Source organism: Carcharhinus amblyrhynchos, chromosome 5, assembly GCF_965287045.1.
Source record: "Carcharhinus amblyrhynchos chromosome 5, sCarAmb.v2.hapA, whole genome shotgun sequence".
In the NCBI taxonomy this organism is placed as follows: Eukaryota; Metazoa; Chordata; class Chondrichthyes; order Carcharhiniformes; family Carcharhinidae; genus Carcharhinus; species Carcharhinus amblyrhynchos.
The window spans coordinates 109,685,121-109,709,628 of record NC_137328.1 but is presented as its reverse complement, the minus strand read 5'-3'; the positions used below and the strand labels follow the sequence as shown (position 1 = coordinate 109,709,628).

Sequence of the window (24,508 nt, the reverse complement as noted above, 5' to 3'; positions counted from 1 at the left end):
CATGATGTCTATCCCAATTAATGTTTGGAAAGTTGAAATCATCTAGTATAATTACCCTCTTATTAGTTTTACAACCCTCTGCGAATTGTGCACATATTTGCTCTTCAATCTCCCACTATCTGGTGGTCTCTCATAGACACCTGGTAATGTAACTATCCCTCTTTATTCCTAAGTTCTACCCACAAAGTTTTGTTTGATGTCCCCTCATACAAGTGATCTCTGCAGAGCACCATGTGTGGGAGATTCATTTCGAGAACAGGAGTACAGTGGCACAATGTTGAGCACTGCTGTCTCACAATGCCAGGGCCCCAGGTTCAATTCCGGCCTTGGGTCACTGTCTGTGTGGAGTTCGCACCTTTTCCCTTTGTCTACGTGGTTTTCCTCCAACAGTCCAAAGATGTGCGGGTTAGGTGTACTGGCAATGCACATTGACCCTTTTATCAGGGGGACTAGCTGGGGCAGTACAGTGTACAGTGGTTAGCACTGCTGCATCACAACACCTGGGCTCTGGGTTCAATTCCTGGCTTGGGTCACTGTCTGTGTGGAGTTTGCACATTCTCCATGTGCCCACGTGAGTTTCCTCTGGGTGCTCCGGTTTCCTTCCACAGAATGAAAGATGTGCTGGTTAGATGCATTGCCCTGGACAGGTGCCAGACTGGGGAATTTCACTGTAACTTCATTGCAGTGTGAATGTAAGCCTTACTTGTGACTAATAAATGCACTTTCAAAAAACTTTTGGGTAAATGTGGGGTTATAGACATTGGGATTGCGGTTGGTACAGACTTGATGGACTGAATGGCTTCCTCTGTACTGTAGGGAATCTATGAAAACCTGGCTGAAAAAAAACAGCGTGATTTATTCCAGTTTTCATACGATTTCGATACTTAGAATTTTTGGGGGGAGAGTCGCCTCCCCCGCAACTTGCCATCTGGGATTGTGAACTTTTCATCGCTCAGTCACTGCTGCACCGCTTTCCCCAAATGTTCAGCCTCCATGTGGTGCACCAACATACAAAAAAAATCGACACTGCAGAAAGACATCTGGGTTAGTAACCCCTGAAGACTCGACTTGACAGAGAGACACTTGGGGAGGTATGTATGGGAGACTCACTTAATTATCCGACCACTTCACTGGAAGTGCAACATTCAGCTCACAACTTTCTTTAGTTTGGGGCTTGGGAAGACATTCCTTTCCCTGCCATGTGTGCGCCAGAGGAAAATCTGGGCTGGCGTGAACAGATTGCTAATGTGGACATTTCTAGCCACAATAATATCTGCCCCAAAGGCAAACAGCTCTCCAATCACAACATCAATATAAAAGAGGCCATTTGAAGAGCTTTATTGGATACTAGGCGCTGTCACACGGGTTAACCAGAGCACACGGCGCTTAAGCATTAAGACTGTCACACACACACACATAAATACGCACATATATATATATGTTGTTTGTAATTAGCTGCATCCCATCGCACGGCAGCTTCAGACAACAAGCAGAAAGCTATAATTCACCACCAAGTTTATTTATGGCTGACCCCTTAAATCATTGCATGGTAGATTCACTGATTGGACACAGTATGGGGGGGACGGGCGCGCTGCATCGGCTTAGGCAGACAGACAGAGGGAGAAGGGGGTGGATGCGAGCTTGCAGCCCGCTCACGCTGTAAACCTCCGACAAAAGCTGAACTCAAAGCCGCCTCCATCCTCCGTCCAAGAGGCTCTTGTTGGCACCGCCTGGAGCGGCGGTGGTGGTGGTGGGGAGAAGTGGCATCTTATTTGTTTTTTTGCCGTGGATGTGGGTTTGGGGGAAGCCCGTTGGCCCCAGCTGCTAGGTAAGGTCCTGTGGCGGCGCTCTGCCATGTGTTTGTGCTTGTCAGTGAACTAGACAAGGATCAGCTCGCTGGAGCCGCTCCATTCACACAGCGACTGTGAGCTGTTCTAGCACATCGCGGTCCTGGAGCCCTCTTTCTCTCTTTCTCTCTCACTCCTTTTCTCAGTCTCTCTCTATCTGTCTCTACATTCACTGTGAGTATCTGTGTGTGCATCCTTTAATTATCTGCATGTTACATTGAAAGAAGGTTTGATTTTACATCTAGAAGCAAGGAATCGCTCTTAAAAGAAGCTTTATTTTCCCACTGGTTGTTGCTACTTAAATGTGCAAATTGCGAACGGGGGCATGCTTTAGAAACCGTGCCAGCCCGGAGTGTGCTGGCAAAGGCTGCGGAATGAAGTTGTGGGAGACTTTAAATCGTTTTGCAAACTTTTTTAGTGGAGATTTGTTCCCTCTCTCCTTCGCTCTGGTGTCTCTTTGTGTGGGATCGACGTGGCCAAACCTTGTGTGTGAGAGTGTAGTACAGGCAAGGAGAGAGAGGGACAGAGTGAGACTTGCTGCCCTGTTCCGGATGACAGGAGGAAATTGCAATTGAAGAATCAACTTGTTTATAATTATGTTCTGTTTTTTTAATTTTCTCCCCCACAGCCATTTAAATGTGATTTATTTATTCTTTTCGGCTGCCTCTCTGGCTCAGTGCTTTCCGGAAGTTGCAATGTTATTTTCCCAACACGTATAATGCCACCTACCTGATTCCTCATGTGTGATTCAGTCACTGACTTGCTTTTTTCATGTATATAAAAGGACACACGGCGCTTTTTGTTTCAAGCTGAAGGGAAACAATGGGATTATTTTGACAGGAGGCTGGGGGTCCCTTTCCTGGGTGGGTGTGAAGTGGTTTACAGAGCCTGGGATGGAGGGAGGGGAGTAGAAACAGGTCATTTCATGTAATCCTTTCGTCAACTCCTTCAATGGCTGCAAAGAAGCCAAAACGTAAACACAACTGACTGAGCAATGACCAGCGATTCTACAAATAACTTCCAAACAGTTGCTGTGGAGTGAGTTTGATTTAATTTGATGTATCATTGTCACATGTATTAGTTTACAATGCAAAGTATTGTTTCTTGCCAGCTATACGAAGGGAGAAAGGAGAGAGTGCAGAATATGGTTTCGCAGTCATAGCTAGGGTGGAGAGAAAGATCAGATTAATGCGAGGTAGGCCCGTTCAAAAGTCTGATGGCAGCAGGAAAGAAGCTGTTCTTGAGTTCGTTGGTACCTGTCCTCAGATTTTTGTATCTTTTTCCCCAGGGAAGAAGGTAGAAGAAAGTATATCCGGGTGCGTGGGGTACTTAATTATGCTGCCTGTTTTGGCGAGGCAGCGGGAAGTGTAGACAATGTATTGACATGGATGGGAGACTGGGCTTCATTCACGACCCTTTGTCATTTCTTGCTGTCTTGGGCAGAGCAGGAACTACACCAAGCTGTGTTACAACCAAAATGTTTTCTCTGGTGCATCTGTAAAAGTTTGTGCTGAATGTTTGGTGTTGTGTTACCACCCCCACCCCCTCCCCCACCCACCCAGTGAGTGTAACGCTTGCCCCCTCTCTTTGGCGCACAAGTTTGCCAAACCAAGGAAATAGCTCCGCACTGTTGCATGTGGTCAGGAACTGTGCTGTTCACCTCTCCTCACCCACTGCGATTCATTCCCCGGTACTTACAGCGGGAGAGTCGATGGCATTGAAAGGAAATGTAGAAAAATATACAATATAGAGACAAACACACACAAGGGCAGGAGCATGGGGAAAAAGAAGGACATCTGGTCTGACCTACATCATAGCCTTCTTCCTCACCATCCTTGGAACATATTATACCCGAACTCGTGAGGGTTAGGGGAGGGTTAAGGAATCAGGCGCTGTTGCTAACTCTGACCATATCTGATTGCGATGTGTGGACACTGGATATACCCCGTGTGGCTTTGGTGTTAATGTTCCAAGTGCAGTTAGTACACTTACTTCCTACAGCGCCTTAAGATGGAGACACGATACCGTCGCACTGTATCTGTACACATACAAATACCCTGAACAAGGGGTTTCTCCCCATTCCTCCTGATCTTAATACTCGGCAATCTGTACTATCCTTCCGGGGCCACGTTTGAAGTATCCCATCTTCATTCCCTCCCCCGCCTATCCCCTATTCAACGCCGAGGCTGCATTTAAATTCGAGTTTCCAGGTAGAGACGTGTTTTTCTTCTTTCCCCACTCTCCCTGTTACTCGTGGCGCACATAACCACACAAAGCCACCACAATCCGCACTTTCCCCGTCTCACTCCCCACATCACTGCTCACGGGAGAGGAATATCACCAATAATATTTGGTTTTGTTTGGGAAGGAAAGTTAAATCCCAGCATACAAATCTTTTTATTCTCTCTGTGTGTTTGGAAATACATCTGCATTTGTACACAGCCTATATTCATATCCGTGCCCCCATCCGCCCTCCTCCATAAACTTTGAAAGAGTGATCCAACAGGTTGGTGAGACTTCGAGTGTTGAGTAAAACTTCCTGAAGTTTAGTAGGAGAGAGAAGCGAGGTCCTATCATTCCGTTGACAGTGAGTGGAGAATTGAAGATATCCGCGAAAGCTTAGATTTTAATTTTGTCAAGGGGTTATTGTTGGGATCAGATTATTGTGAAATTGGCACTGGTATGCCAACGTTGCCTAAGAGGAATACATTTATCCGCCCTCCCCCAAATTCCGGAAACTACTTTTGCTGGCTGCTCCTTGTAACTTACAAGGTGCAGTTAAGCCCTAACCCAACAATAACGCTTCCATATTCAAACCCCCATTAAATGTCACCCAGTTGTGACGGCGCTGATAAATTTTGAAATCAAAAGGTTAAAAAATTGGACTTAATAACAGAGGCGCTTTTTATGTTCAATTGCAGAGCTCAATAACCAGAGCAACATTTCAGAAGTTCTGAATCCTGAGATATAGCAGGGGTAAAAGGAGCAAATGCTAAAATAAGAGGATAAAACGCAGAAAATGCTGGTAAATGGGTCAATTGGCATCTCGAAATAGTTGCCATAAAGGCAAATAGATGCCATAATAGATGCTATAAAGGTGCTACCTTGTGTAATCAAAACGTAATCAAGGAATCTCTGACGAAAGGTTGGAGAGCTCTGTGGAATAAGTTATTAATGTTCGGAGTACAGATCCCAAAACCCTCAAAGCAACTTGATGTTTTATAGGAGATTAAGATACCTGTATATTGTCGTCTCCTGAAAAGCTGCCCATGGGTGTACAATTAAATAGCTTGATTGATTTTGGCAAGTTGAGACTGATGCATTTTTTGTTGTAGTTTTTAGTATTTCCACTTTCTTCAAATTGATAGCTATTTCTCAAATCACTGGGAGTTAATTTAAGCAACTGCGGCTGGGGAACTTGGGTTTAGGAGACAATGAGTCAAGGATTTTGCTTCTTTTCTGGGCATTTCAATGTTTCATGTGTCAGTTTCAGATTCACTGTTTGTGATTCTGATGATCAATTTTATTTTGGTAGGTTTTACCGCCCTTATGTAGTCATTTCCTGGTCGTAGTGAAGGAGAGTGTAATACGAACTTTGTGTTGCTTTTTTTCTCTCTCTCGAGCATCAGGTCAGATTTGTACTTTTTGAAATGCGTTTGACAGTTGCTGCCGCTTGAAATGACTGGGGGGCAATTCAGAAAGAAGAAATTAGCCTCACACTGCGCCAGACTAGTGCCAGACGATAGAGGAAATGCGGCGTGTGTGAGGTGCAAAGTTGTTCTGTGTGAAAAAAAGTTGACCCTGTTGTTATTGCCACAGGAAGAATTGGTTAATGGTTAATTTGTTGGACGCAGTAAGAAGTCTCACAACACCGGGTTAAAGTCCAACAGGTTTATTTGGAATCACGAGCTTTCAGAGCGCTGCTCCTTCATCAGGTGAGACTGGTGGACTTTAACCTAGTGTTGTGAGACTACTTATTGTGCCCACCCCAGTCCAAGGCCGGCAACTCCATATCAAGGCTATATTGTTGGGACATGTTAAATGTTTACCTGCATTACACACTATAAACAGTTGCGTACAATACCTGTGACTCTAATAAGTGGACTATATATTATTTATAGAAATATTTATATTATAAATGAACATAATAAAGCAGGGATGCGTTTTAAGTCAAGTTGTCTTCCCACGGGGACGGAATTTCTGGCACTTCGTTGGGGAAGGGGGGGGCGGGAAGTGGGTTAGAGGTGAATAATTTAGCGTGAAATTCCCCTTCTTTGCACAAGAGGATAAGGTAAAAAAGCAGAAGGCATGGAGTTAAAACTTTGATATAATAGTGTAAAGTCGCAGGAACAGACAGGAGAGGTACGTCAATCAGTCCTCAGAACTCTGCATATCTTCCAATTGCGCGTCCCGGCAGCGAGGTACCCTGCAGAGAAGGTAGGAGGGAGAGGGGGGGTGCCTTTGTAAGTGCCACTTTCTGAAGTAAAGCATTCAGCATCGACTTTGAATGCAGCCGGCACTCTCGAGTTAATGATGTTTGCTCGTCGCCTGTATGCCGATGAGTCCTGAATGTTGCTGACCATCAGAGGATTCTGGACTGTTGTGAGTAGTGGCGAGTTGAGATCGCTTTGTGACTGAAAGGCAGTGCCGAAAGTCGATCTGTTTGCCCCCAGTTACCCCATCAAATGTGCCGCTCTTCTCGTTTATTTTTCACGGGACATGGGGACAGGCCAATCATTCTTTCGCACTGTGTACATTATTAATGCAAGGAAACATTGTTTTTACAAGATCTTTGACAAAAAAATTGAATCAGCGAAACATGTTTTTTCTTGTGTAAATGTGCCACGGATGTAAAAGTGGACAGCATAGCAGAGGGAAGGTGGATTGTATCTAGGGATATGCTGATCCATAAATGTTTTAGATTTTGACCTCGGCTCATGATTTAGTAGGCACGTGTGCTTACATGTCATGCTGCCAAGCAATGCGGATCTTGAAGATCTCAAGGCGTTTAACCTTTTTTTCTATCCCGGGTAAATGAATTTCATTGAAGACAGTTAGCCAGACTGGGGTGATTCCGACCAGAAGTCCTGCTTCTGATGGCTAGCCAGTAAGATGTCCTTGTGTTTGTGGGAACCACACAAGGGCAGTATCAGGCGTAGCTCAATGTTGCCCCTTATTGCCTAATGAAAAAAAAGGGGGGAAAAAAGAGTCCCCTTCTTGCCTACTAATCTGCCAATGCTTAGTGTCGAATATGGGTACTCTGGGAGATTGGAAAAGGATTGCGGCAACAGTGGGAACGTGCATGAATGGGAGTGCTGGTTTAAGGATTAGATTTCTATCAATGGAGCAGGTAAAACCTATATTTCAGACATGTTAGTAAAAGGGCAAGATATCAAGGAAAGCGTTCTTCCTGGTTCTTGAAAGCCCACAATCAAAACTCACTCGACAATACTAGCACATGAGGTAAGGTACTTTGACATTTTGGAAAAAAATTTCCACAACATTTCACAGTAACTTTTTTTTTATTCATCTGTGTCACAAGTAGGCTTACATTAACATGGCAGCGAAGTTACTGTGAAAATCCTGGGTTAATTCCTGCCTCCAAGAAGGAATAAAATGGGAATGGGCAGTTTTTTCCCCTGCATGAAAATTTGGTACCTTTGTGTTTCCGATAGATCCATGAGTAGCGTCGCCGTAAAGTCTGTCTCCATTGTAGAGTAAGCCTGGAGAATAAGGATTTCAATTAAAGGGGTTAGCGGTTTACCTGCGGTTACTCAGATAACATGCACCAAGATTGCTGGCTGGCTTTTTAACCTCTTAGAGCGATGAAATCTTTCTTTTTGCATCTTACAGCACATTCAAACTTTTTTATGTTTCATCATTGCAACATGAAAATAAGCGCTAGTGTCGCATCAGGGGAGCAACACTTAAAACAATTCTTACCTCGTGGTGTGCTGGATTCAAACAGAATGCCGAAACAGCACCACATGAAAAAGAAGCAACTTACGCCCTAAATACTTTCTCAAAAGCGATGGCAACCATTAGAATCCAGCCTTGAACTTAACGCCAAAATTTATGGCTTTATTTATTTTATTATTTAGTGTATTTATTTATGTCACAAGTCGGCTTACATTCACACTGCAAAGGAGTTACTGTGAAAATCCCCTGTTTCACAACAGTATATTTATAAGTGATATAATAATAAAGCCGCTCCTGCTTAAATTTGAGTTTGTTGATTCGTCACACCATTTTAAGTTGCTATTTTTAAAATGACTGTGCTAGTACATAAGGGAAACTTAAACTCCGGCCTCTTGAAAGGACCAGATCGACACAGACTGTTTCATAAATGTTTCTTGTAAGTTTTCCAATATTTCGTGTGCATACATGCACCCGAGTTTGACTGCTAACTGAGTAATATGTCAGATGAGTGTTAAAAAAATTCTTCTAGCAACTTATCTCATGCTGTGCTGTTATTGTTGTGCGGGGTTTTAATTGCGGGTTCACATTTCCATTTCTTTAGCAGAGCAGGAAGCAGGCTTAGTTTGATATTTTGCCCACTTACTATCATTTACTTGAAATTTACGTTTTATCTGCTCATTAATAGAAACCTGATTCTCAAACCACTGCCCAATTCTTTCATTCTGAGTAGTTTCATTATGTATCCCCGCTTATAATGAAGATTAATGGTTTTCTTGTGCACGGTAATGCTTTGGAGGGCTGCGTTCATTGTGAATGCTGAGTGCTATACTCGTAATCAATTTCAAATGAGCTCCTCTGTTCTTCGTCAGTCTCTATCCAAACCGGTATTATTAGGCTGTATTAACCTTGTTGGTGATTGATTGAAGCACTTGTGCATATTAAGATGCCATTTGTTGCAGAAGAGGGACAGGAGATGCTGAAGAGGATTTGAATGCTTGCAGGGAGTTGCCATTGTCTCGAAGCTTGTTCGCTCCTGAAAGTTTTACAATTCAGAGTAAATAGGGACTAGATAAGGGCAGCGGCCAGCCTTTGTGAAAAGGGTCTATTTTGAATCCTGAGTGGTGTCTTGATGTAAGCAGCTAGTTCTTGCAATAGCAGCTAATGGCAATAGATTGAAATTAACTATTAAAGAGGGAAGTGGCAGGGACTGTATTGGAGCAAAGGGTTAGAATACTACCCATTCACCTCCAAGACCCGGATTCAAATGGAGGCAATTGAGAGGATAAAGTCTTCTTTCTGACAAGAAGAAACTTATGCAAGTTTAATTTAAGTGGTTCCATTTCTGGGTCCAGAGCAGGGTGCAGAAACTCTCTTGAATGCGATGGCCACATTTCGATAGACATGCTACGGATTTACCTGATGAAGGAGCAGCGCTCTGAAAGCTTGTAATTCTAAATAAATTTGTTGGACTTTAACCTGATTTTGAGAGACTTCATTTAGAAAGGACATTAGTTTGATTCCGATGCCTTGTCTTGTCAGCTTGGATATTGTTTGTCTCTCGTATGAAGACCTTGAATTGCATTCAATTGGAATTTGAATTTGACTCTTGGAACAAGCGTGAGTTCACCTGCTCCATTCTGATCATTGGCTTTGTAACTTTAAGAATGGAGTAAAACTTTAAAAATGATACTGGCTCATTGGCACCCGTCAACCCGTTTCCTCTCTTACACTACTGTATCCAATTTGCCTATCACCACAGCCTTGTTCACCCAGAATGAAAACAAAAACTGATGCAAAACAGCATTGGAGAATGCTAGTGGTTACGGAAAATGCAGTCACACAAGCATGAAGAGTCACCGAGACTCGAAACGGTGGCCCTATTCTCACCCCGCAGATGCCGTCAGAGACTTGCTGAGATTTCCAGCATTTTCTGCTTATTGTTACCAATTGTGCCCATCCTAGCCCAATGCCGGCACTTCCACATTCTGTTGTTAAGACACCACACAAAGTCAGTTGGCAGTATGGTGTTCAAACTGAGGGAAAATGTTGACAAAATGGCCCCAATTTCACCGAATTAGCCTTTGCCACAAAATATGCCTTACCATCCATCCCAAAATAGGCAGTGCCTACTTTGAATCCAAAATCTAGGATAATACTTCAAATCTCTGTAATATCATGACGCTACACGGGGTTAAATGAGAAATTGGAGTCGCGAAATATAATCAGTGTAAAATATCTATGTTTCGAAGAACAACAGTAATTTTAAAAAAAGACTGACTGGAGGTCAACTTAAAAAATCTGTGCTATCGCCGCTGTTAGCGCAGAGTTGGTTCATACCTCTGAATCTTAGTGTGCTTATTCCTGATCAAATCACCCTAGGAGTGGCTGAATGGACCACTATGTCCGGTCAGTAAAACTTGCTTCCAAATTGTTCAGGCCTGCGCCCGTTGTATACCTTTAATTACACATTTCTGGAATACACCAGCACAGTGTACACTCAGAGTGTATGTATGGACCGCATTGATGTAGATGTCATTGAAGCAGGCTATGCTTTTTTTTGCACCAATATTTTGCATTTATTTTGGGATCCTTTCCCACTATGCCTTTGAAAACATTGAATTCTTAAACCATACGTCGGATAGTACAAGTGGAGCAGACAGAGCCACGGGGCAGCAGTTAAGATGAAGGCGAGCAGCCTGAATATCTCTATTGCTTTTGGACTATTTTTACAGTATTTTTGTCGGCTTGTATTTTGTCAGCTGTTGTGAGTTAATCTGTTGTGTTTGATTTAGCACCTTCACCGAGGGTTAAGGAAATCAATTCTCTTTACTCTGCTGATTGGAAAATTATTTTATCCAGGACTTGCCAAAAGAAAAAGTGTTACTGGTGACTGACTTGAGCCTGAATTTTTTTACCTGGTGTAATTTGGCATTTCCAGTGTTCTCAAGATGAACTGTAAAATGCTGGGTCATTCAGAGGGAATCTCTCTTCTGTGAGAGGGGTACGATGCGACTCTACAAATCCTTTCTACTTCAGCAGTTTAATTAACTTTGCAAAGTACTACAGAGATAACGGGAATTTTGAAATTAATTAATTTTTAGTATCTAGGTATTTATTTATGCAGAGCAATTGTTTCATAAGCCTCGTTCATATGATAGTAATTTTACTGTTTTAAAAGTCAGTAAAATGGATGTCAGTGGTTTTTCTGACGTTGGAGAATTTATGCTGATAGAGGTATATGCAGTTAGCCTGGTTTCCCTTGGTGATTGCAACTTTTCTCCCTCAGGATAAGGCTTCCTCTCTTTTTAAGTACTCCCCCTCCCCTCAAGCTCTCCCTGCACCCTGACAGTGAGTTTGACACCACACCCCCACATCTTTCACAAACCTACCTCTTTGACAAGCCATTACTCATCTTTCGCTAATACCCTCTTTTATAAGGCGTGGTGATACAATACTACGGTGCAGAAGAAGCCCTTCGGCCCATTGAGTCTGCATTGATGCATGAAAGGCCCTGATCTGCCCACCTAATCCCAGTTGCCAGCACTTGGCCCATAGCCTTGAATGTTATGGCGTGCCAAGAACTCATCCAGATACTTTTTTAAAGGATGTGAGGCATCCCGCCTCCACCATCCTCCCAAGCAGTGTATTCCAGACCGTCATCACCCTCTGGGTAAAAAAGTATTTCCTCAAATTCCACCCTAAACCTCCCAACTCTCACTTTTAACTTGTGTCCCCTCGTAATTGACCCTTCATCTAAGGGGAACAGCTGTTCCCTATCCATTCTGTCCAAGCTGTTCATAATCTTGAAAACCTCATCCTGTCCCCACATTATAGGAAGGATGTGGAGGCTTTGGAGAGGGTGCAGAGGAGGTTTACCAGGATGTTGCCTGGCATGGAGGGGAGGTCCTATGAGGAGAGACTAAGGGATTTGAGGTTGTTTTCGTTAGAAAGAAGGCGGCTAAGAGGGGACCTTATTGAAACATATAAAATGATTAGAGGTTTAGATGGGGTGGACAGTGATAGCCTTTTTCCTCAGATGGAGAAAGCTAGCACGAGGGGGCATAGCTTTAAATTAAGGGGTGGTAGTTATAGGATGGATGTCAGGGGTAGGTTCTTTACCCAGAGGGTGGTGAGGGATTGGAATGCCCTGCCTGCTGCAGTTGTAAATGCGCCTAGTTTGGGGGCGTTAAGAGATCCGTGGATAGGTTTATGGATGGAAAGGGATTGGTTTAGGTTAGAGGGTCATTGCTTTTTAATTGGTCGGCGCAACATCATGGGCCGAAGGGCCTGTTCTGCGCTGTTATGTTCTATGTCATTCGACTTTTTTTATGCTTTCATAGGACATGGAACATCTGTAGTTGCCCTTGTCAACCACATTGCTGTGGCTCTGAAGTCACATGTAGGCCAGACCAGGCAAGGACATTAGATTTCCTTCCATCAAAGACATTAGATGGGTTTTTCCGACATCCAATACGGTTTCATAGTCATCAATAGATTCTTAATTCCAGATTTGTTTTGTTGAATTCAAATTCCACAATCCTGTGGCGGGATTTGTACCTGGTAACATTAGCTGAGTTTTTGTAATAATAGCCGAGCAATAATACCTTGAGGCCTTCACCTCCCTTGTTTTGGTTCATTGGCTGTAAACTACTTTGGACATTGGGATGCTGATAAAGGTGATATGTAAATATAAGTTTCTCTCTTTTTATAGTTATTTCAGGTTTCCAGTCACCTGCCATTAACTCCTGATTTTTACTCACAATTCTTTTTTGTTGCTGATGCCAAACTTTTGATAAAAGCTCATGGTTTTGTCTTGATTTGTCCCAGTGCCATTTCCTTCTCCAACTGATCTCCCCTCTTTTCTGAGTGCCTCATTCAAGTGGCCATTCCACCTTTTCAAGCATTAAAGTGAGTGCTAGTGGTCACTTCTGTGGGTAAAGGGAATTAATAGAGCTAAAACATACTGAATACGGTGCAGGGATCAAATCTGGGATCTTCCTGGACTATGCAGCTAAGTGGAATTATTAGAGCTGAAACAGGCTCTGTACAGATCAAGCCTGGGATGTTTTTACACAGTCAGGTTATTTATTGGATATACCAGCATGATTTTATTAATGATTGCAGCTAACTGTTGAGATGAACCTATGTTCCTCATAGAGCCCCTATTCATCCTTCCCCAAAACATGTCTTCAGTTTGAATGTCCTGGCAGAATATACATTTGCGCCTCTTTCTTTCAGTGGCCAAAGCAATTATGGCTCCAGGATTGCCTTTGCATGATGTCGCACTGCCAGCAACACACAATGATAAAAGTTAGTTTCAAAAATAGAAAATCCACTGCAGTGTGGAAGTTTTTTTTTCTCTTAAGTGTGAGATGAAAAGGGCAAATTACCTCAGTGTACAAATTCAGCATCAATTAGTCTCCGTGGGGAAAGTCTGACTGAAAACAAGACTGCTTACCATTGAAAATTTGCTGTTGACTCTTGTGAGTTTAAGGCTGGGATTGATACATTTTTGGTCTATTGAGGAATCAAGACACATGGGGATTAGGTAGAAAAAACTGTGATTTTATTGAATGGTAGAGCAGGAACAATAGACTATTTGGTCTGCTGCTGTTCTTATTACTGTTGTTTTTGTGTTCGGCTTCCAGTCATTTCATACAGACAGAAGTCGTGATGCTTCTAGTTTAACCTAGTGTTTTCTGTGCTCCTTTATAGATTGCTTCTACTTCTAGGGGCTTCTGTTTAAAACTAAGGGTTACCACATTTAAAACAGAGGGGAAGAGATTTTTTTTTTCTCCAAGGATTCCGAGTCTTTGGAACTCTCTTCCTCAAAAGACGGTGGAAACAGGGTCTTTGAATAGTTTTAAGGCTGAGCGAGATAGATTTTTTTTTAAAGTTTACTTATTAGTGTCACAAGTAGTCTTACATTAACACTGCAGAGAAGTTACTGTGAAAACCTCCTAGTCGCCACACTCCAGTGCCTGTTCAGGTACACTGAGGGAGAGTTTAGCATGGCAATTGCAACTAACCACCATGTCTTTTGGACTGTGGGAGGAAACTGGAGCACCCAGAGGAAGCCCACACAGACATGGGGAGAACATGCAGACTCCGCACAGACAGTTATCCAAGCCAGAAATCGAACCCAGGTCCCTGGCAATGTGAAGCATCAGTGCTGTGCCACACTTGATAATGACAGTGAGCAGTTATCAAGGGTGGGTGAGAAAGTGGACCTGAGGTTACAATCAGATCAGCCATGATCTCATTGAAGGGCGGAGCAGGTTCGAGGGGCCTGGTGGCCTCTTACTCCTGCTCCTAATTTGAATGTAGAAAAAACAACTGAACATTATTAATTCATCCAAGGTTTCTCTGATTCTTGCTAGGTTGCAGGATTGCTGGCAGGAACAGACATTCTCAAAGAAATGTGAACACCAGTAAGCTGTTCATTCTTTGTGTTCTGCCAAGATCACTGGATTCCAAAACTCATTGTAATCTTTGCCTAAACACAGCTAAAAGAGCTGAATATCAGAGGTTAGGTGAGGTGAGAGTGACTGTGTTCAACATCTTGGCAGCATTTGACCAAGTGAGGCTCCCAGGAGGCCTAGTAAAATAGAAGTCAATGGATATCGGACAAAAAAAATCCATGCAGGCTGGAGCAATAACCAGCATAAAGGAAGATGATATTGTTTGTTGGAAACCAATTACTTCAGCCTTAGGGCATTGCTCCAGGAGTTCCTAACTATCTTCAGCTGCTTTACAGAATACAACACAGAAGGAGGCCATCCTGCTCGCCATGTCTGTGCCAACTTCCATGGGACAATTTAATGATTGGCCATTCCTCTGCCTTTTCCCCATTGTCCTGTCTGTTATTCCTTTTCAGATAACTATCTTGAAAGTCTTGTTCAAACATGCCTCCACCACAATTTCAGGCAGTGCATTCTGGATCCTGGCCACTTGCTGCAGGGGAAAAGAAAATCCTGATGTTGTCATTGCTTCTTTTGCCAGTTGCTTCATCAATGGCCTTTCCTCCACTGGTTACTACCCAGTGCCCAGAAACATTCGTATGTCCTCAGATATGGAAGCAAGGCCTAGACAACAGTCAGGCTTGGGCTGACCGGTGGTAAATAACATTTTCAACAAACACATTCCAGGCAATGACCCTCTCCAACAAGAGGGAATGTAAACATTTGTCTTTCAATGGCTTTACCATTTCTGAACCTGCTCATCATCAACTTCCAAGAAAGGTTACCATTTATCAGCAACCTAAGTAGACTAGCTTCATAAATATTGTGGCCACAAGAACCAGTCAGAGGTTGGTGACTCTGTCTCTTCAAGCACCAAGGAGTGTTATGCTTACTTTGCTACAATGTCTGCATCAAAAGAAACTGTAAAACTTTCAAGTGTATAAGCCACCAACTCAACTGCTGGGAGTGGGATGGCTGACTGCCACCATCTACAAGGTGCAAGTCAGGAGTGTGATGGAATGCTCGTCACGTACCTGGGCAACTCTAACAATCCTCAAGAAGCTTAACACCATTCTGGATAAAGCAGCCCACTTGATCTGCACCCCCATCCACCCCTTTAAACATTAACTTCCTCCACTACGGACGGACAGCAGCAGCAGCGTATGTCATCAACAAAATGCAGCAACTTGCCAAGCCTCCTTCAACGGCACATTCTAACCCTCCGACATGACCATCAAGATGAATGAGGGCAACAGATGCCGAGGAATGTCACCAGCAGCAAACTCCCTTCCAGGTCACATGCCATCCTGCTTGCTACCCACTCTGCCACCCTTAGTAAATTATAGCATTTGAAAAACTAAGGAAATGTTCCCCTACCTTGTGATTTTTTTTAAATGCTGTGATTAATTGATGGAATCAAAAGTTAGTAACGTCCACACCTTCCTGTTCAGCTTATGTCTTTCAATGAAGGAACAATTTCTGGATCAGCATTCTGGCTTCGCAGATTTCAAGCTTGTCATACATTGAAAGAAAATAATTGATGTCTGCCTGAATCAAACCATCAGGAATCATGAATTTCATCAATGTCCGTAACTCTTGGGTCAGTTGAGGGGGAATTTTAAGAGGATTGGACAAGACATAGAGTCATAGAGATTTACAGCATGGAATCAGGCCCTTTAGTCCAAATTGTCCATACCACCCAGTTTTTCTAACCGCAAAGCTTGACCCAATTGCCTGTGTTTGGCCCATATCCCTTTGAACCCATATTTCCCATGCAACTGTCTAAATGCTTTTTAAAAAACAAAATTATATCTACCTCTACCACTGTCTCCAGCAGCATATTTCAGATGCTCACCACCCTCTGAGTGATAAAATTGCCCCTCTGGACCCTTTTGTATCTCTTCCTTCTCACCTTAAACGTTTACCCTCTAGTTTTAGACTTCCCTACCTTTGGGAAAAGGTGTTGACTGTCTGCCTTATCTATGCCCCTCATTATTTTATGGATCTCTATAAAATCACCCTAAGCCTCCTACGCTGCAGGGTAAAAAGTCCCAGTCTATCCAGCATCTCTTTATAACTCAAACCATCAAATCCTGATAACATTCTATTAAATCTTTTCTGTGCACTCTTTCTAGTTTAATAATATCCTTTCTATAATCGGGTGACTAGTGTGAGTGATCAGTTGACAAAATTTCTGAAGTGGGGGGGGTCAGAAAGCTGATTTTTGAGTTTTACTGAGGCATGAAGAGGGGGTGGTTAATATTTTAAATATATTAATGAGACTTTGCAGGTTCTGAGAATGCAAATCCAATGATGTCTATTTATTTTGTTAATCAAAAATACGTTTTGCCATTTCCAATTCATCAATTCAACCAGTGGCTAACAGTTTGAAGAGCTCTGATATGCACTGATACACTGGGTATTTTTAGAAGTTATCTTTCCATGAATGACTGGCTCGTTTATAATGTGTGCTACATCAAAGACCCAATAGATGAGGGTGTTAAGGCGAGGGTATTTGATTCGGTCTGTTCTAGGCAATTTGATTGCTGAAAGCCCTGTCTCCCATTGTTTGTGACATTGGTTCTTTGTTTTTTTTTAAATCAACCTTTTAAAAGAATTGACAGTACTACATTTAGGAAATAGGTTAATGCTGTGATGCCAGATCTCTCCAGCAGTTCAGCGGCAAGTTGAACTATCTGGTGTGGAGCTTCAGTGGGACAGAACAGAGACCCCTGGTTCAGTTCCTGCCCATATTAAATTCACCGACCACAGTTGTCACAGAAGTAAAACCTTTATGATCAAGTGCTTGATGCTATCAGTTGATTAATGCTGAAAAGCAAGTTTAGTTTTTTTTAAATTAATTCATGGGATCTGGTGTTGCTGGCAAGGTCAGCATTTGTTGCCCTGTTCCTCAAAAGGCACTGGAAGCAGAGCCTTTGATGAAGGCAAAACTTGATACGTACTGGGGTGAAGGGTTATTGAGGGTAGATGGGAATGTGAGGTTACAATCAGGTCAGCCATGATCTTGCTGTGTGATGGAGCAGGCTAGATAGGTCGAATGGCCCACTCCTGGCTGCTAATTTGAAGGCAGCACAGTGGTTACTACTCCTGCCTCACAGCACTAGGAACCTGGGTTCAATTCCCGGCTTAGGTCGCTGCCTGTGCGGAATCTGCACGTTCTCCCCGTGTCTGCGTGGGTTTCCTCCGGTTTCCTTCCGCAGTCCATTGGCTATGCTAAATTCTCCCTCAGTGTACCCAAGCAGGCGCCAGAGTGTGGCTACTACGGGATTTTCTTGGTAACTTCATTGCAGTGTCACTGCAAGCCTATTTGTGACACTAATAAATAAGCTTTGTATGTTCGTACGGACACTAGCACCTGCAAATCTCCTGGGTTGCTCACCACTTCTCACAGTCTAATGATGATGAGGATAACTACTGGCCTTGGGAGCCACGCTTCCAGCCTGTAAACAAATAAAGAAAAAAACCTACCTCAATTTCACAAGGACGTCCTCGTGAAGCAATACATGTAAAGAAATACAGCCATAACAAAGGGTTCTAAGGCCAAAAAAAAATGTTTTCCTGTAAATAAAAGCTTCAAGAATTTATATGGCCTTATTTTTATAAAAGCAGAATAATGTCTAACTGGCAAGTATAGATTTCTGTGTCTTACAGCAGTAAGAAAAGCCTTGATAAGAAAGATACATCATCCAAAATTTGTACACCAGCATCTTTTTAATTATTTTGTACATTGTCAGGCAAGACAATACAATTTAGGATTTGACAAGATGAGTTTATACTGATAATATACCACAGTCAACTGGAATTTTTACAATCTACAGAGGCATGGCAGCACAGTGCCTCACAGCGCCAGGGACCAGGGTTAAATTCCAGCCTCGGGTGACTGTGCGGAGTCTGCACTCTCTCCCCGTGTCTGTGTGGTTTTTCTCCACGTGTGGTATTCCAGTTTCTTCCCACACTCCAAAGATGTGCGGGTTTAGGATGATTGACTATGCTAAACTGACTCTTAGTGTCGGGGGTTACAAGGGCTGGATGGGATTGTTGTCAGTGCAGGCATAATGGGCCAAATGGCCACCTCCTGCACTGTAGTGATCCTATAACCACATTGTAAATCTTAAACAGTATACTCAGAACAAATAATAAATGCCCCGCCAGAGTCCTTGCAAGCTTGAATTCTGAGAACCAGAGCTTATATTGTATTTGTTAAATAAATTTTCTTAGAACTAGGAAGTAGCAGTGATCAAAAACTATATTTGGAACATAATTGGGCTGCATTTAATTGCAATTAAGGCACCACCCCGAATTGCAATCAGTTATACAGTCTCAAAAGAAAACTACAAATATCAAGAACAGAGAGAAGACTCGCAGATTTGCTTAACTTGCTTAAAGTCATCTCTCCTCTTGAGGATAAAGTTTCAACTGCTCGAGCATCGCAAAGATAAATTTCGCTTTTGAACAGGGATAGAGTCATCTCGTTAACTCTGTACTCTTCACTTGGGGAATTAAGGTAAATGCTATTTTACAATAATTGATAGATATTCTACTTGTAATATTTTACTGTAACAATCATGAAAATTTGAAACTAGGTTCTCTACTGGAAATAAGATTGCAATTTCTATCTTCCTATGACCCATTGGCAGCATGGTGGTAAGCTCTGCTGCCTCACAGCGCCAGGGACCCAGGTTCCCAGGTTCGATTCCCGGCTTCAGTCACTATCTATGCAGATGTCTGCATGTTCTCCCTGTTTCTGTGTGGGTTTCCTCCGGGTGCTCCGGTGCCCTCACACAGTCCAAAAGACATGCTGGTTAGGTGCATTGATCATGTTAAATTCTTCATCAATGTACCTGAACAGGTGCCAGAGTGTGGCGACGAGGGGATTTTCACAGTAACTTCGTTGCAATGTTAATGTAAGCCTACTTGCAACACAAATAAATAAATTTTATTTAACACTGCAAATGACTGTTCCCACCTGACTTTGAATTGCATGTTTGGTTCTTCGACAAATTAATATTTCACAATTTATGTAGCCTCACACAGTCTGCTGTATTGTGAACTCAAAACCCCGACTCTGTACTTTTGATACATTTAGCATCTTTGGGATCTGTTTTTCTGATCTGGGATTTTCCCTCAGTGTACCCAAACAGGCACCAGAGTGTGGCGACTAGGGGATTTCCATTGCAGTGTTAATGTAAGCCGAACTGTGGTACTAATAATGTAAAGTTTATTTATTTGTCACAAGTAGGCTTACATTCACATTGCAAGTAACTGTGAAAATCCACGCGTTGCCACCCTCCAGTGCCTGTTCGGGATAAATATACATGTTACTGTAGAATTTTACAGTAAAATAAGGGATCACCATTAGTTTAGCAATCAGAGTACAATCCTGGTTCTTTCAACAGGGAAAACAAGTACTGTATAGGCTGGTGTCAATGCCGAAATCTTTAAGTGTGATGTAGGTGAGATCTTAGTCTCTGTCTTGCATTGGAATTGATTTTTGGCGAATCAAGAGCAGTAATTTAATCTTGAGGTTTGATACTGCATGAACAAATTCACGATGAGCTGCAGCTTTAACGAGAATTCAATTTAAACAAATTTCACGTTGCAGGAAGATTGTTTATGTGTATTTAGTCTGCTGCAGCTGTAACATGAACAACAAAATTGATGGCTCATTAAAGCTGTACGACCCCATAATTTTCTTTATTCATTTGGAAAGCACTTCCCAAAATAGCCCATTCTTGAAAATATCAGCCTGCAATTCCACTTAATTACTATCCAGTTCATTCACCGTGGGTAATTTAGGAAAAAACTAATTTCCACGGCACTTCATGGTTTATAGTTTATTTATTAGTCACAAGTAAGGCTTACATTAACGCGGCAATGAAGTTACTGTGAAATTCCCCAAGTTGCCACAGTCCACCGCCGCCTGTTCGGGTTAATGCACTTAACCAGTACGTCATTCAGAATGTGGGAGAAAACCGGAGCATCCGGAGGAAACCCATGCAGACACAGGGAGAATGTGAAAACTCCACACAAGCAGTGACCCAAGCCGGCAATAAAACCGGGTCCCTGCGCAGTGAAGCAGCTGTGCTAGCCACTGTGCCATCGTGCCACCTCATGGTTTGCGCATAAACAGAAGTTATAGACTGCCATAATCACCCAATGTCTCTCCAGTTTGATTGAGGCATACAGTGTTGCAGGTATAAGGGTTGTTGACATTTCCACCACTGTCTTCAGCTTGCGGTGCCGCTGTACACATGTCCGTTGTTGTGAACCCATTTAGGATCTGGGCTGAGGCAGGACAGGGTGGTTGGCAGCAATCTCGGTGGCTTGAGTGCCAACTAACCTTGCACTTACTGGCTACGTAACATCAATGATTTGTACAACAGTGGTTAGCACTGCTGCCTCACGGTGCCAGGGACCCAGGTTCAATTCCTGGCTTGGGTCACTGTCTGCATGTTCTCCCCATGTCTGCGCGGGTTTCCTCCGGATGCTCTAGTTTCCTCCCACAGTCCAAAAGATTGCTGGTTAGGTGCATTGGCCACGCTAAATTCTCACTCAGTGTACCCGAAAGATGCTGGAATGTGGTGACTAGGGAATTTTCACAGTAACTTGCAGTGTTAATATAAGCCTATCTGTGATACTAATAAATCAACTTTATAGGCAGTAGAGTGAACCTGCACTGTTGTTGCGGATTTGTTGTTTTAAACCATGTACGTTGTTCCTTCAAAGTTAGGAACTGCTTTAGCTGTCTCGGCAGATGTGTTGCCTGGTGCGGAACACAGCTGGATAGGCAAGGTAGCTTCAGTTCCTGATTTAGATTCTGCAGTGGGTTGAGTACAGCTGGTCTTCATGAAAGAAGAGAAATACTTGCATTTGTATAGTGCCTTCCATGATCTTGGGGGAATTCCAAAGCACTCTATTGCGAATTCAACACTTTTGAACCATAATCATTGTTGCCATTTCAGAAACGCAGCAGTGAATCTACACACAGCAAGCTCCCACCGGCAGTAATGTGATCAAATAAACAGACAATCATGGGTAACGTCGACCGAAGGATTGACCAGGACACCAGGGATAACTTTCTTGGCATTATTCGAAACGGTGCCATGGGATCTTTTCAGTTTATGGGTGGGATTTTCTGGCCGCGCTCACCCCAAGATCGTAAAATCCCGCCCGAGGTCAACAGACCTTTGCGCAATCCTGACCTGCCCACTACAATTCCAGTGGCAGGCAGGATGGGAAAATTCCACTCCTACTGTGGGTAAACAGGACCTGGGTTTACCATCTCATCTGAAAGTTGGTACCGCTGACAGTGCAGCAAAAAAAGGCGAGCATTTATATAATGCTTTTCATGTTTGTTGGCCGGGCTTGCATATAAAGAATGTCCACAAGTGTAGATTTTGACTGTTGGGCAGCTGCCATTTCAGTTTACCAGGTGATTCCAATAGGGGTTCCGAAAAGGAGGGAGAGGATGATGAGTGGTGTCACCAATTACGGAGGGCAGGGCCCCATGGCAGCAGCTGGCTCAGTTATTTTGGGATCACCTGTGGGACTGACATTCAAGACATTATTGACATCCTAGTAATTTTGAAGGTTGAGGACCTCTTGTTTAAATCTGCTGGGTACTGTGGATACTTGTGCTCCAAGGTGTGTTCCAAAGATGTGTAGGTTAGGTTGATTGGCCATGGTAAATTGCCTATTAATATCAGGGGGTCGAGCAGGGTAAAAATGTTGCATTATGGGGATAGAAAATGGGGGTTGTTGGTGCAGGCTTGATGGGCTGAATGGCTTCCTCCTGCATTATAGGGATTCTATGAAAAGTATTTTTTCTTGTGCACTTTACAGACAAAACATACTGTTCATAGAATACATGGGGGAGAAGGAAAGAAGAGGGTGCAGAATGTAGTGTGGCTGTAGGAAAAATCAGTTGACTATATGGTGGGCCCATTCAAAAGCCTGATGGCAGCAGGGGAGAAACTGTTCTTGAGTCGGTTGGTACGTGATTTCAGACTTTTGTATCTTTTTACTCCGGACGGAAGAAGGTGGAAGAGAGTATGTCTGGGGTGCGTGGGGTCCTTAATTATGCTGGCTCCTTTTCCAAGACAGCGGGAAGTGTGGACAGAATCAATAGCTGGGAGGCTGGTCTGCGTGATGGAATGGGCTATGTTCACAACCCTTTGTCGTTTCTTGCAGTCTTGGGGGCTGGTGCTGCTCCTTTAAGATAAGAAAAGGCCACTCGTCATTGGCCTGAGCCAGTGAACTGCACAGGATCGTTATTTCTAAGAATCCTTATTTGGGAATTCCTGCAGCTTCCAGTCGCGTTAAGGCACATATGATCCGTTTGAGGAAAACCTGTATGATCTCAATAGACAGTCACAGAGAAAACTTACTGCTGCACTAAACAATGGCAATAATTGGACGCCCGTGTTGACAGTTATCACCTGCGTGTCCACCAGGTCATACTAATAGCTCTTCCACTGCTTGCCTCTCTGCCTGTATGATCAAGCTGTGCTTTGCCCATTTTGCTCTCTCTGCATGGTCCTTCATTGTAGTCAGTGTTTATTATTTCTGACTGCCGGTTTCTATAATCTGATGGTTTCTGTCGGATTGCTTTGATTTTTGGTCTAATTTGCAGACAGGCAAATCGGACAGATGGCAGAAGGTCTCTTTTGAGTCCGGCTGGTAGGGAATTTATGCAAAATGAAGTTTGTATTCCAATCATTAGGTCCCAGGATGTTATTTAAGTTGTAATCAAACACAAGTAAACTCTCTTTTAGCTGTGCAAAAGCCTCTGACAGTGACTATCTGTGCCTTGACTTCAGGCTTTTGAGGATTGTCTTCAAGTAATCTCCTACAGCAAATCCACAGAGCAAACAGATAGAAACAATAGCACAGGAGTGCCTTGGAACCTGAAGGGATGAGATGGTGGTTCTAGTCACGGTGCTGTAACACTGAAGGCTTGTAGTTCTTTCTGATAATCATTAGTCATAAGACACTCAGCCGGTAAAGAATTTCACAGCAATAGAGTCTGTGGGACAATCAGTGTGCACGACGGACAGTTCATGGTTCCTACAGGCAAAATCCACTCTCTCTCTCTCTGCCTTGTTGATCTTGCCAAATGCAGTCGATCAGGGTGCAGTCGCAGCCAGAAGGTTCTGCCGCCGCTGCTGCTGCTCCCCGAACCTGGACCACTCACACAGATATCACAGTCTTGTCAGTGCAGTGGCTCGACACACCCGAACGGCCCAAGCTGCTGTGGAAAGTGGCGAAATGGGTTCATCAGCACTGCTTTGTGCAGCTGAGATGTTCCGATGAAGTTTTTGATCTTTTGAAGGTTTGTGGCAGTCACTCTCCACGACATGACCACTCAACTAGTCACGTAGCATTCAGCACGCCGTGGCTCTTTTTTTGCTAAACGTTCAGGGATCTGATGGAGTGCACCAGCATTCATTTAACTATTTTGCCCAGTAGGGGTAGCTGGGATGCCAGGGGTGCAGCCAGTTGTTGACTCACGTGACCAATAAATGCTTCCTCTGAACAAGGAATAAATTGTATGGTGGCATTAAACATGTTCAAAGTAATATTAAGGGCCACATTTTGTTTTGCAGAGTAGCGCCATTTAAAAATGGCAGGTGGGACCTGAATCCCGGATTTCTGCAAACGTTCCCTTTTTTTTACGGTCAAGGCTTTTATTCAGAGAATCCATCTATGTTGAAATAGCAAGCCCACTACTCGCAGATTGCCATTCAATGCAATTGACCATTAACACAAGTTCCTCTGCACAAGCTTAACAAACTGGAACCTTTTTAAACGGTGTAATATAGTTTGGACATGGTGTCCTAATGGTGTTGCAATCCTCTGGAGAACCGTGTAACTTGCTGCAGCAATAAAAAGGTGTGTTTAATGTCATAGTTCACCAAGATGACACTGTTTCTGATATTAGCATGGATAGAGCTCATCGCTGGTGGTAAATGGACGCACAAAGTTTTTAAATTATGTTATGGGGGGAAAGTGGAACTGATCCACTTCAGATCAGCCATGATCTTGTTGAATGGTGGGGCAGGCTCGAAGGGCTAGATGGCCTACTCCTGCTCCTATTTCTTATGTTCTTATGTTAAATTAATTTACGGGATGTGGGCATCGTTGGCTAGGCCAGCATTTATTGACTTTTGAGAAGGTGGTGGTGAGCTGCCTTCTTAAACGGCTGCAGTCGCTGAGGTGTAGGTGCACCCGCAGTGCTGCCAGGGAGGGAGTTCCAGAATT

General features: G+C 43.3%; 1 protein-coding gene across 6 annotated transcripts in view; it reads left to right on the top strand.

The window, feature by feature from the left end:
* Positions 1-1,662: 1,662 nt before the first annotated feature.
* Positions 1,663-24,508, top strand: part of tenm3 (teneurin transmembrane protein 3) — a 909,202-nt gene continuing 886,356 nt past the window's right edge. For 3 of the 6 annotated variants that reach the window (XM_080189438.1, XM_080189437.1, XM_080189435.1), the window contains exon 1: positions 1,664-1,828. The gene's annotated coding sequence lies outside the window, so the exon portion shown is untranslated. Of the gene's footprint in view, positions 1,829-24,508 lie in introns of all 6 variants that reach the window. The other 3 variants (XM_080189439.1, XM_080189436.1, XM_080189440.1) reach the window with 2 other exon arrangements.